Genomic DNA, 12,581 nt, shown 5'->3' with positions numbered 1-12,581 from the left:
ACTCTCCCCAGCGCGTTGGTGGCAAGTCCGTACCAGAGCACCAGCACCCCCTCAGGTCACTGCAGAAATTGGGAAAGCTGCAAAACAAAAACAAGTCACATATTAAGAGTTTTTCTTTATGAAGAGTCAAGGAGGGATTAATTGAAACTACTGAGCTCACAAAGGTGCAGGTTACCAGAAGAAACACACAGGGCCACGCTCTGCAGCAGTGGGTTCCAGCAAGACAGCGGGAGCCTGGGAATCAGACAAGCAGTGCAAATGACTGAGTAACCCAAACAGCCACTTTCAGCTTAAATCCTTAAAAAACATCTGCATTCACAACAATGCATTCGCAGAAGTAGAAGCGGAACAGAGGATCTACATATTACAGTGCAGGGATCTTCCCAAAGTGGGGAGATGTCGCAAGCTGCTGTCAGACCATGACAGCTTGGGCACGTCAGAGACAGGCTGCAAAGCTCTCTTGCTGCACTGCATTATAGACCTGCAGATTTCCCCATGCACAATGAATATCACAAAGAAAGTGAATTCAGATGATTTCTCAAGTCTGAAAGAAGCAGCAAAAAGTCACCACTAAACAGCACATTCCTAACATAATTTAGAAAAAGTAAAAAAGCAGCACCTTTTCAATTACGCTCGTGTTCGGAAGACATGAAGTATATAATTTATTTTTGCAAAGTCTTCATACTGTATCACAGTCAGTCCCCAGCCATTCTGCCCCCGGTAAATGATTGCATTAATGCCATGGATTTTAGTACCGAAAAAATATATTGGGATTGTTGCCATATAATGACAAAAGCGAGGTTATCTCCCCATCAGAAGATAGTCGGTGGCAGCAGATCTGTCAGTCAAACAGTGTTCTAGGATTCGAGGTATTATTCAACTTTGTATTTGTTCTCCCATCTGGAGAAACTAAATATGCAAGACCGAAGATACAAATCTCATTTGCTGTAGAGCTTAAAATTTTTTTTTTTTCTTGTTAAAGCAAAACCAAGGCTAAATCAAGCCAACTTATATTCCATTTTAAAGAGAGATTTATTTTTTCCTGCCCTCGGTCTAACAAAAATCCAAGAACTATAAATCCTAGAAAGTACTGAGACAGAAAAGATCATTTAAGAGAGAGAAAAATGTTCTCATTAAAAATCGTTATTTGTCATTTGGAAACTTGAAAAGGGACCTTTTTAAAAACCAGATGAAAAATAATTTCAAGATCTAGAGCTTTTTTTAAGAAATCAAGAAAATACACTAATTTTTATTTTTATAATGAAATTGCACTTCTAAAACACTCTTCAAGGTTGCGGGAAGAAAACAGAAAAATGCTCATTTAACCAATATTCTAACCCAATTTAGCAGGCACATTTGCGGACTTTTGTATCAGATGATAAGATTTCAGTATTCAAGAGAACCAGTAAAGCCAAGAAACTAGTGATTTTCTTCTCTTTGAAATTCACAGGTTTTATATAAACTTTCTGGGGTAAGTGTTGAGACCCCAACCTTCTCAGCAGACTGAGCATACATGCTAGCTTTTTTCCGAATTATTTTAAGGGGTTTCTTCCTGAGATAAACAAACAGATGCATCCATCTGAGCTGGCATGGGCATTTTTATAATTAACCCTCTTCATCCTATATATGAAACCTAATTTGCTCTAGGCCAAACCTAGTCTAACTGCAACACCAACAGTGGTTAATTCAATAAAAAATAGGCAACAGCTCAAAAAGCATTTTATGTCTGGAGCAAGACAATTTTTCAATCTGAACTAAGACAGGGTCAGCTGCCGGTTCAGAGATCAGAGGAAAGCCTGAAATACAAAACACAGCTCCTGAAGGCAGGAATGACCAAGCCCTCCAAGAAAACAGCGGATAGGAAATTGCAAAACAAAGTTTCAACACGAGACATCTGACCTCGGATCAAAAGGGATATTAACACTGATGACAAATTCCTGAAACCGTGCTACCGCACACCCAACATTTTATATTTCCCAGTTGAGAATCTCTCCCCCACCCTGACCGTCCTTCCCTTTTTTCCCCGTGTCCTGCTGAACATGTCCACCTCTCCACCCACATTTTAACCATGTTGCCTGCTTTGAAAATTGGCAGACTTGAAAACAACAACTCGGAGATGAAGAGAGGCATTTTATTATTTTTTCCTGTTTATAAATCTTAATATTTCAAAAGAAAAGCTCAGCCAGCCAACAGTGCAGCAAGTTCAGTCTCCCAGACCTATCCAAGCCATAATAACTCATTTAGGAATTTATTAAAAACAGTAAATTGGAAGGCAGATAGCATGCAGGCACTGATACCCTTCTTAGAAAATGAATTACAAATGTTTAACGCCCACAGATGACAAAGTAGGAACATACTGTTACAGTTAATGAAATAAACAACTGGCCGGTTAAGGTAATAGTAGGTGCAAATTTAAGAAATTAAATAGTCCCTATTTTCTTCTTTTACAGAGATGTGGCAACAGCTACATATACGTAAACGGGATTAGATATTCCTGGATACTTGGATTTCCCTGGGACACGGATCTGCAATCCAGTTCTCAGCTACCCTCAGAAACGAGGGATGTCACAGGTGACAGCATGATCTTGGGCACATCACAGAATTTCAGTTCGAAATAATAAAACCGAATAGAAGACACCAGCCAGCAAAGAAGAAATCTGAGAGTTATCACTCCTGTTGAGATGCTAGACCAAAACTTATTCAAAAGAGAGGGACATCTACCTGACAGAGACTCCCCATGGATTTGTAACGTCTAAACTCAGACCAAAGCTACTCCCTTGAGGTTTAACAGGAATTTACTGAGCTAGGAATCACTGCAGATTTCTTCCTCGTGCTCCACTGCAGACTGCGCTTGTGCCCGGTGGCTTCCTGCCAAGAGCTAAGAAGGTCAGCAGGTTTGATTGCTCCCCTTTCCAACCCTCTTACTTTTAGTAGGGAACTTTAAAGTTTAGCTTAAGTATACAGGAGGCAGATTTTCAATTGCCAAACTTAAACTGGTGCCATTCAGTACCAAAACAGGTTTTATACTTCAGTAACTCTCTTTCCTTGAAGCACGTTATACAAATGGTGTGTTTCTCAGCAATGGAATTGCATTTTTGTTGTCACCTTTAACTTAGAAAACAAAACAAAAAAAAATACTGCACCAGTGAGGCTCTCAGATGCTTCTGTTGACTTAAACTAAGCTACTCTGATTTAAAACCACTTAATCTAAAAACTGACACCGAAAAATAAAAAGATTCACCAACTCTTCTCCCTTCCCCACCAGCCAGCCACTTCTTGGGCCCCAGAAGAGAGCAGCCAGCCTGGGCTTGGGGGTGGCACGTCTCTTCATGGCGAGCAACAGACAGTCTTCCACTTCTTCACCTTCAAAGCTTGTTTTGTAGGAAAGTATACCCAACTAATATACCCAGGAATATAAATTTTAAGGATTACATCGCTCTGGAGCACTCCTCCTGTATTCTTTGTAGTAATGGCTATATATTGCTAACGGCCTGCAAACCTGCCTGTGTTGGGCAGGGTCCAAGGGCACAAAATCAGTAACATGCCAACTGGCAGGGATCCAGACGCTCTGGGAAAAATAACTATAGATTTCCGAAGTTTTAGAACGGAAGCACAGTTAGGAACTTATGCATGAGGCTGAGGATATTACGTATGTACAAGTGAATTGATATCAGTACGAAACTGGTGGCAGTTTTCATACAGCAGTTTTCTCTTGGCACACACAGGTGCGGGCATGCTGCCATTTACGTATTCAGACTGGGGACTCTGCCTTAAACACGAATCACAGGATCCCACCTACCCCTCCATTGAAATTTCCACCTCTTCCTCCAATTTAAAAATAGAAGAAAGTAGTCGTCCAACTTAACATCAATAATTAATAAGTACAGCATGGTCATCTATTTTAGGGACGATGTTTTCTCTTTCCTTCTGGAAAGCACGTTACCAGTTTCTAACTGCAGTCCATCAGTGTCTCCCAGTGAGCCTCGTGCAATGGCTCTGAGAACCCAGGCTGCTGGGGTTGGTTTCTGAAAGGAGGAGGAGAGAAGGAAGAGCTGAGTTTTGCTCTGACATTTCTAGAGGCCTTACTTTGGAAATAATTTAAAAGAAAAAAAGAAAACCCCAAACAACAAATGATGATTTTCTTAAAAAACAAAGAAAAAAGAAACCTGCGAAGTGGATTAACGAGTTGCACTTCACATTGACAGATGTGGAGAACTCTCATAACATAGCGACAGGTAAAAGACTCATTAAAGGTGGGGTGGGGGAGAAGGATGCTGTCACCGCCTCAAGAATCCCCTGATATTTTTAGCATCTACCTTTCTTTGTCTGCACCTTACCTTCTTTGACAGCAGTTTTCGCCAAATCCATAGAAGGAAGCATCTTACACATTAATTCACTTTTACTGCCCTGGAGGGCCAAAAGGAAAATAGCATCACTTAGATGGTATTTTACCTTTCCAAATTTTTGAAGGACAATTTTTTTTGAAGGTCAAGAAGAAGCATTTCATTCACAATTAGTGGCTAAAACACTGAAATGCACATGACGCTTTTATTTATGAACTTTGAGAAGTCCAACAAAACCAAAGAGATCTGGTTATCCATGATTTCCAGGAGGGGTCCCACTCTTCCCCTTCCAGGTTAAAAAGCATATTTTGGACACCTTCCTGGAAGGGGCAGAAGATGGGTCAGGTTCTCCTAAGCCAAAAAGGAATGTGGGCATGGGTCTTCTGCCTCCCCATGACCTGCGCTGACCATGAGGTCACTACAGAAGAGACTGTGTGGAGGGAAAGTCTTGGTATTTTTTTTGTTCCCTTCTTTTTATTGATTCTTTTTATTAAAAATGTCTAAAGTGGATATTGGAAGGTGGGTTTTGTTTTTTCTTTTAAAGTTTTGCACAGAAGAGGGCAGGGGTGAGGAGGGAGGAATGCAGGGAAGGATGAAAATGAAGAGCTAAGAAACTTGCCTTTCACGCCACTTTGGACTAAATCTGTATTTTCATTTTAACTAATCCTTCCCACCATCACCCCCAGATTATTTATACGGACCTCCACGTTGCCAGTGAGTGCTCCCAAACACCAAGACATTACTTTAGTCCTCTGGATGCACGACTTACTGCTTTTCTCAACTCTTCCTGCTGACTGAGCTGTGCTGCAGAGACACCAAAGCAGAAGGCAGCAAAGCACTGAGTCGACACTGGAGCAGAATTCATCTTCAGCCTCAGGGAGGCTGACATCTCCCACTACACTGTGCTGGCTCCAGCTCACCTGGTCCTGTCAGATTGCGCACCCCAAAAAAACATGCTTTGATTCGTGTTCTGCTTCTATAGTTACCCATAAATCATAATATCCTACTAGTAAAAACTTCTGTGGAAGTACCCTACCCTTATAGCCTGAAGAAGCGAGTATTCCCACTGGTAATTCAGCTTCCCAAGGCTGAACCAGCCAGCCAGGGCAAGGAGCTGCTGCAGAAAGACAGATGCTGTTCTGGTGCTAGGTCTCAGCATATGTACATCCGATGTGCAAAAGCCAAAGGAAGAGAGAACAGAAACATCCTGAACACAGCTCCCACACTCTGGGGCAGGTGGTTTACAGCACGCTAACCATTCCCCCAGCTGCACAACTAAGCCTTGTGTCCTCCCTTTCCGTCCCCAAGCCCACCCCCTCTCTCCAGCTTTCAGCATCACTGTCATCCTGAACACTGCTGAACTCACAGCAACAACCAGGCAAGCAGCTGCTATTACAAAACTGTCTGAGCAAACATCTGGGCTGAGACTGACAGATTCTGGGTTATTATGCCAAAAGCACAGCACGATCCACAGAGGGGCAAATATCACCCAGCAGCAACTCTTCCAGCACAGTTCGAGTACCACTGCAGCACGTTTTCCCCCCAGCGGATGGCAACCAAGCCATATTTTCTGTTTGCTCATCCCTCCTGACCCCAGCTTTAGAGCTCACAAAAGCCCAACACGTGATTTGCTGTTAGCACTTCAGCAGCAAAACAAGCATGCTCTGAAAACGCTCAAGGAGTTAAGTTAAAAAGAATTTTTAAAAGAGTGGAAAGAAAAAAACTTGAATAAATATTTGAAAACAAAGCAGCCTGGAGTTTGTCTCAAAAAAATTAAATCTTATTCTTAGCACACTGGGATGCAACTTAGCTAGCTGAACAATTTTCCAAATACATGTTAAGAATAAAACTTACTTTCACACAGGCATCAAATTTTAAGGAAGGAATTGAAAGCCTGGGAATTCATGCTGATACATGTCACAGAGACCGAGCATGAGGGTTAGAAGCAACTAAAGATGCTCATCCACAAGCTGTCTGAGAGAAAAGTATCTCCAAATGATTTGACTTCTTAGCAGACATACCATACTTGAGACCAGGTTTTATCTGTCACTTAGAGAAAGACCTGTGGGTGATGAGTATTCAGGTCACACACACCTTTTCTGCAGCAACCCACAGCACTACTATTCATGTGATAAACACCCACGGCACAGCAGAAGCCAGTGGCAATGAATAATGCAGGAGATCCAGTCACTCTACCACATACCATACCCATGGGATATGGAGGCAGCATTTTAGCTTAAGTCATCCTTCCCCCTCCAGGGCGCAAGTATGCTCTTCGCTTATTTTCTCTCCGCCTCCTGTTCTGCACATACATTAACAGGTCAAACCCAGAAAAATGTGATGAGTCGCTGCAGAAGAAATACGGACACAAACAGAAACACAATACACCCTCTCACAAGGTGATGTTAAAATATTACATCATCTGCTCAACTCAAGAGCTCCACAAACCAGAGACACAGTTTTCCCAACAAGGTAGTCCTTTGTTCATGTTTCCCAAGAGATGTACTTTCCCAACATTAAGACAATAATTTCACAAAGCATTAGCTACACCAGGATAAATTAAAATGGTGCCACACTCAGCCTTAGCTTGTAACCCTGCCTGAATGAAGGCAGGTTATTAAAAGTGCACTGCAAAATTGAAGTGAAATCTGAATTTGCAAGTCAGCTCATTTTTAAAAAGGCATTATTACTTGTCCTTTAAGTAAACACTCTCCCAGTAACAGGCTTCAGTTATTCATTCCTATTCCGTGTACTATTATCAAGGTATAATTCTCCCCAACTTCTCCTGATGTCCTCCAGTACTTTCCCGCTTATGCTGCACACAATGGGGTGCTCTAACTTAGAGCATCCTTGATACCCACTGTGCTGGGGCAAGGCACAGAGCTTACGGCACCATGAGACAAGGCACCCGGCGATGCCAGCTTGGCTTCTCTGACACTCTCTGCCTTTCAGCATCCTGCTTAGCCAACCACCCTGCCAGCACTGCTGGCCTTCACGCAGCTTCAGCATTAGCCTGGGCATCCACTCACACAGCAGATTTATTATGCCATTAGAAGGGTGTCTTTGTCTCCCATCTGCATTGCTTCACGCTATTTCTTTTACATTATTTTCATATATACAAGAAAATCTATATAGGAAAATTTGTCCAGCAGGAGACCAAACTGCATTTCACTAAAGCTCAGGCAGAATCTCAGACTGCATGCTTAAAATGAGTGCACGAAAAAAAAAAGGCAGAATAAAAGGCTCAAGTCTCTCTCCAGTTTTAGTCATAATCAATTTTAGTGATGCTGTTACAAGTCCTCATAATTTTGGCTTCAAAGGCAGCTAACAGACAATGAAGAACCTTTAACTTAGGTAACATTTATTAACAGAAATCATACTGATTCTGCACACCAGGACAACCTACTCAAAACTTTTTCCACAATAGCTGCTTAGCTGCAAAAAGGGATCATCTCCTCGACCTTAAAAGCCCCTGTCATTCCGATGGGAGGTGGGGGGGGGCAGGGGGAGGTAGGAAAGTGGAGAATAAAGTTAAAAAAAATATCACAGCACATTTTTTTCCCCACACTAGAAGATCTTATGCAAGCCTATGAACGGGAACCACTGTTAGAAGTAACTGCCAGACCTGTCCCACCTCTGTCACCTCAAATATAACAACTGTTGGGGTTTTGGGTGGTTTTTTGTTTCGTTGGGGGTTTTTTGGGGGTTGTTTTTGGTTTTTTTTTTTTTTTGTTTTGTTTTTTTTAAACAGGGTCAGCAAGTACTTGGAATATTTCTTGCTCAGAATAGCTGGTGGTTAATAGAAAGAAATCCTTATTTAGCTTATTCCTTTATTAATCATCTTTGCTGGCTAGCTGACTCACCATCTAGGGCTGATCTCCTAAGGAACTAAAGTGGATAAAAATACAGCAGCTATAGTCTCACAATTCTCACCAAAAGAAAGATATTTAGATCAATATATTTTTTTACTTAAGATTGCAATTCCAGAATTTTCTCAATTCCCTACGTTTGATAGGGAGATCTATTAACAGTGCAATAACCTGATGAAAAGAATGATATTAGTTTTCTGATCATCTTCAAAAAACAAGCGTACATCCTCCTATTGTGTCATAAAAATCTGCTATCAGGCTAAAATCTCTTACCTAATCCATGTACTTTTCTTATTTGGGGTGGGGTGAGTGGGCGTTGGTGTTTGGGGGTTTTTTAAACCAATTTGAGGACACTGGTAGAAGAGATCCTAATGATGATTAACTATTCTAGCAACAACAGGAAAAAAAATACGCTTTCCACAGAAGAGAAATTAGAAAGATAAAAGATACAAAATCATCAGCTATAGAAAGGTCACGAGAACCACTACCTAAAGAGCAAACTCCAAGGATGGCTGTCAGATGACAAGAAATTTGGTACCATACACCAGAGATGTTACTCCCGTATCATACGTTTGCTTCCTGCCTTGGACCAATGACTTTCCCATTGTTATTGATATAACATCTGACTTAAGGCAAAGATATAGTCAACACTGTTCTAAAGTCATATAAAGCTTTCCTTAACCATAATATAGGCTTCAAAACTTTATTCCCCTAAGTTTAACCATATTCTATCCTGCAACACACAAGCATATTCCTGTGCAACCTGCTCTAGGTGACCCTGCTCTGGCAGGGGGGTTGGACTAGATGACCTCCAGAGGTCCCTTCCGACCCCTACCATTCTGTGATTCTGTGAACCATCCCTGCCAGTAAGAAACTGAGGGGCATCACACATAACCACAGCGAGAGGGATTTAATCTCTCAACGCTGGTGCTCACAAACTGAATGTAACATAGAATAACACTCTTTTTCTCTCTTTTTTTTTTTTTCCCCAAATAAGAGATTGCCCTGGATACGCACTGCAGTGCTTTGTCCTAGCGCCCCCGAATTCTCAGCACGCCCACTCTTGCCATACCAAGAATGCCAGCTATGTTTAGCATTTTGGTTGGAGGTACTACAGGAATCTAAGGTCAGCAAGTAGCCACAGGCGGTCAAATTAACTCAAAACAGTTAAGTTAATCAATACAGGAAAAAAAAAAAAGGAACCTCCTCACTAGAGACAGAGGGACTTGATAGTTTCTTAAATGAATACTGATAATGACTAGAAGCACGAGAGCAAAGCTGGCTTGGACAGGAAAGTTCTGGAGCTATCTGCGTATTGATCCTCTCCGGCTAAACTGGAACAAAAGATGCAAAGTACTATGAAATTAAAAATTAAAAATTAAAAAGAAGGTGCTCTACAACAAGAAGCAAAGCATGTAATAGACAGAACAAACTGAGCTGAAATACTAATGGAGAGATCTTGAGGAAGCCTCCAGTAAGTCAATGAGAACTTAGCCACTTGTGCTGGTTTTGGCTGGGACAGAGTTAATTTCCTTCACAGTAGCTAGTATGCTCTGCATTTTGGATTTGTGCTGGAAACAGTGTTGATAATACAGGGATAGTTTAGTTACTGATGAGCAGTGCTTACACAGAGTCAAGGCCTTTTCTGCTCCTCACACCACCTCACCAGCCAGCAGGCTAGGGGTTCACAAGACCTTAGGAGAGGACAGCTGACCTCAACTGACCCAAGGGCTATTCCATACCATGTGCTGTCATGCTCACCATATAAAGCTGGGAGAAGAAGGAAGGGGGGACATTCAGAGTTACAGTATTTTGTCTCCCTAAGTAACCACCGTGCGTGATGGAGCCTTGCTGTCCTGGAGATGGCTGAACACCTGCCTGCCCATGGGAAGCAGTGAATGAGTTTCTTGTTTTGCTCTGCTTGCGTGCACAGCTTTTGCTTTACCGGTTAAACTGTCTTTATCTCAACCCACCAGTTTTAGCACTTTTACTCTTCTGATTCTCTCCCCCATTCCACCAAGGTCTGTGTCACAACTGAAAAGTAAAATTCAAAGCTCTTTCGGAGTTTACAAGTATATTTGCTCACACATGCCACCTTCAGGAGCTCTCAGAACCCGTTAGAGTACAAGTGCAGAGTTTTAGCTCTAGAAACAAACTCACCAACCAGTCACACCAAGGTTGAACACAGACGGCTAGAGTGGCACCACCTGAAAGTCAAAACATTAAAACTCTCTACCAGACCCTTCAAAGCCAAAATGGTGCCAGAATTTTCTAGAAAGCGCTATGAGAAGTAAGCGCCTACAACCTCAACTGAAGGCCACAGAAGCCAAAAGGAAGAATTCCCATTGTTTCTAGTTTACCCACCTAGGAAGCTGGCTGTGCTCAGAGCTACTGAGAGAGAATCAGTGTCTCCCAGACTTCCTGTTAGAGATATAAGTGTGTGTGTATATGCGTATACACATGTATATAAGTATGCATGTGGATGGACACAAGCACACATTTTAGATGCCTGCAAGGCCAGCCAACTCAGAGTCTTCATTTAAAAGCAACTTATGCCCACAGTCAAAAGCAACAGTGAAATTTAGTATTGCCACTAAGTACAGTATAAACTCAAGTTATGCATAAACAAGAGCTGGAACTGTCTTTAACTTCATGCAGGCAGAACTTAAATGGAATACAGAGTCCTGGGCTCAGGTTAAACTCTGAGTATGAACAGGCAGTGCTCACCTCAGCTTAAGGAATCATTTCATGTGCATTCAGCTGCAGAAAGTACAAGTCAAAGCTGCTGTTCCACAGCCAGCAGAGTGAAATGCCTCACGTAACAGTACAGTTTTACATCAGCAGTGATTTAAGCCAACTGTCCCTTTCAGCCACAATTGGCCTTTAGACTGGCTCAGCCCCCTCATCACAGTGACACTGTCACAAGGGTGCATCTTCTTTGACGCGTTAGTTTTCATCTGGGTCCTCAAATCGAACAGCCTGGACAGGGGGGCAACAAGAGTGCCAGGGAGGAGTAAAAGGCGTGTTGTAATAGCTTGAAGAAGATGGACAAACACCCTTTAATAGCTGTTGTCAGCAACAGCTCTTAAAACGTTAATTTTGTAGCAGTCCAAAGTGATGTGAAACTGTGCCCATAACCTTTCACCACACCTTTAAACTTCATTGAAAGATATCACATCTGGCACATGCGACAGGCCAGGAGCACTGCCAGCACTAATGACTCAGATGACAACCGTAACCTCACCGGTGTGCTCGACGCTTATCCTGCCCACTCTGTGTTTTCAGTGTTGTTTAAAAATAGGGGCGGGGGGGGGGGAAGTAGTGTCATTGGGGTCACATCTGAAGCTTACAGAAATCCACACATGGGTTCATAAAAATTTCATATGGGAGCCTGATCTAATTTCAGCTCAGACAAACAGGTCCTCCCCCTTCTCTGAAGTCCAGAGGGAAGATGCAGAAGCTGACACAGGGACAGCCCTGCTCTCTCCTTGCCACCAGGAAAAGCAAGGGAAGGGTGACCTCAACATCAGCCAAGCAAAAGCCCCGCCAAAATAATCTAGAAGTATCTGGTGTATGCTGCCCACAGTAAAAAGTATTTTTAAAAGGATGCTTTTTGTAAAAAACCATCAGCCAGCCTGGGCAATACCCAGAAGCCCTGGGAGCTTCAGCAGATGCAGGAGCGCAACAAGCAGCAACAGGGATTCACTTAGAGAAGTATCACCAGAGTCCCCTAAACACTGGATACCTGGTCAGAGGAATATTTACCTGACAGAGAGATGCCAGTGCTCCTGCAAGTCAAACAGTTCATGCAACAGTCACAACAGTATTAGAGAAAAAGTAAAGATAAAGCTTGAGAAAGCACCAACACTATAGTTCAAAGGCAGCTGGAGTTTAGAAAATATAATAGAAACCTGGGAAGCGTTCTGCATCCCTTCCTAAGGGAGACAGGCAACGCCACAGGCAAAGGTACTTTCAATCACAGTAATTTAAGCATGGTCTTAAATCAATGGAGAATGCTACGGTGTAAGTGAGGGCAGAACCTTGTTTCATAGCAGTAATTAGCAGACAAAACCTGTTCCCAGTGACATCAGTGGGGCTGGGATTCTGCACCCTGTTTCCATAATTAACACTTTTTCAATTACATATACATTTGGACAGCTCTCTAGCTAATATTTACAGAAATCAATGCATTAAATAAATAATTTTAAACCACCACACATCTTCCAACATGCCAAGACACATGTGTGTTTAAAAAACTGATTTGAGAGGACACCTCAAAATTCTCAGTTCATTCGTGCCAGCCATCACCTGGTGTCCTCCTGGGGTATTTACTACTGATCATCTTTCCAATTAATCCTGATTCTGTCTG

General features: G+C 42.3%; 1 protein-coding gene across 24 annotated transcripts in view; it reads right to left on the bottom strand.

Annotated features, from left to right (window-relative positions):
• The window catches only part of APBB2 (amyloid beta precursor protein binding family B member 2), a 192,528-nt gene that overhangs the window by 133,944 nt on the left and 46,003 nt on the right, over nt 1–12,581 (bottom strand). For all 24 annotated transcript variants that reach the window (XM_054202423.1, XM_054202427.1, XM_054202445.1 and 21 more), the window contains one exon: nt 3–77. The gene's annotated coding sequence lies outside the window, so the exon portion shown is untranslated. The remainder of the gene's footprint in view (nt 1–2; nt 78–12,581) is intronic.

The sequence above is a fragment of the Rissa tridactyla genome, chromosome 5, assembly GCF_028500815.1.
Source record: "Rissa tridactyla isolate bRisTri1 chromosome 5, bRisTri1.patW.cur.20221130, whole genome shotgun sequence".
Lineage (NCBI taxonomy): Eukaryota > Metazoa > Chordata > Aves > Charadriiformes > Laridae > Rissa > Rissa tridactyla.
Note: the sequence above shows the minus strand (reverse complement) of the source record. Positions and strands in the feature narration are given on the sequence as shown.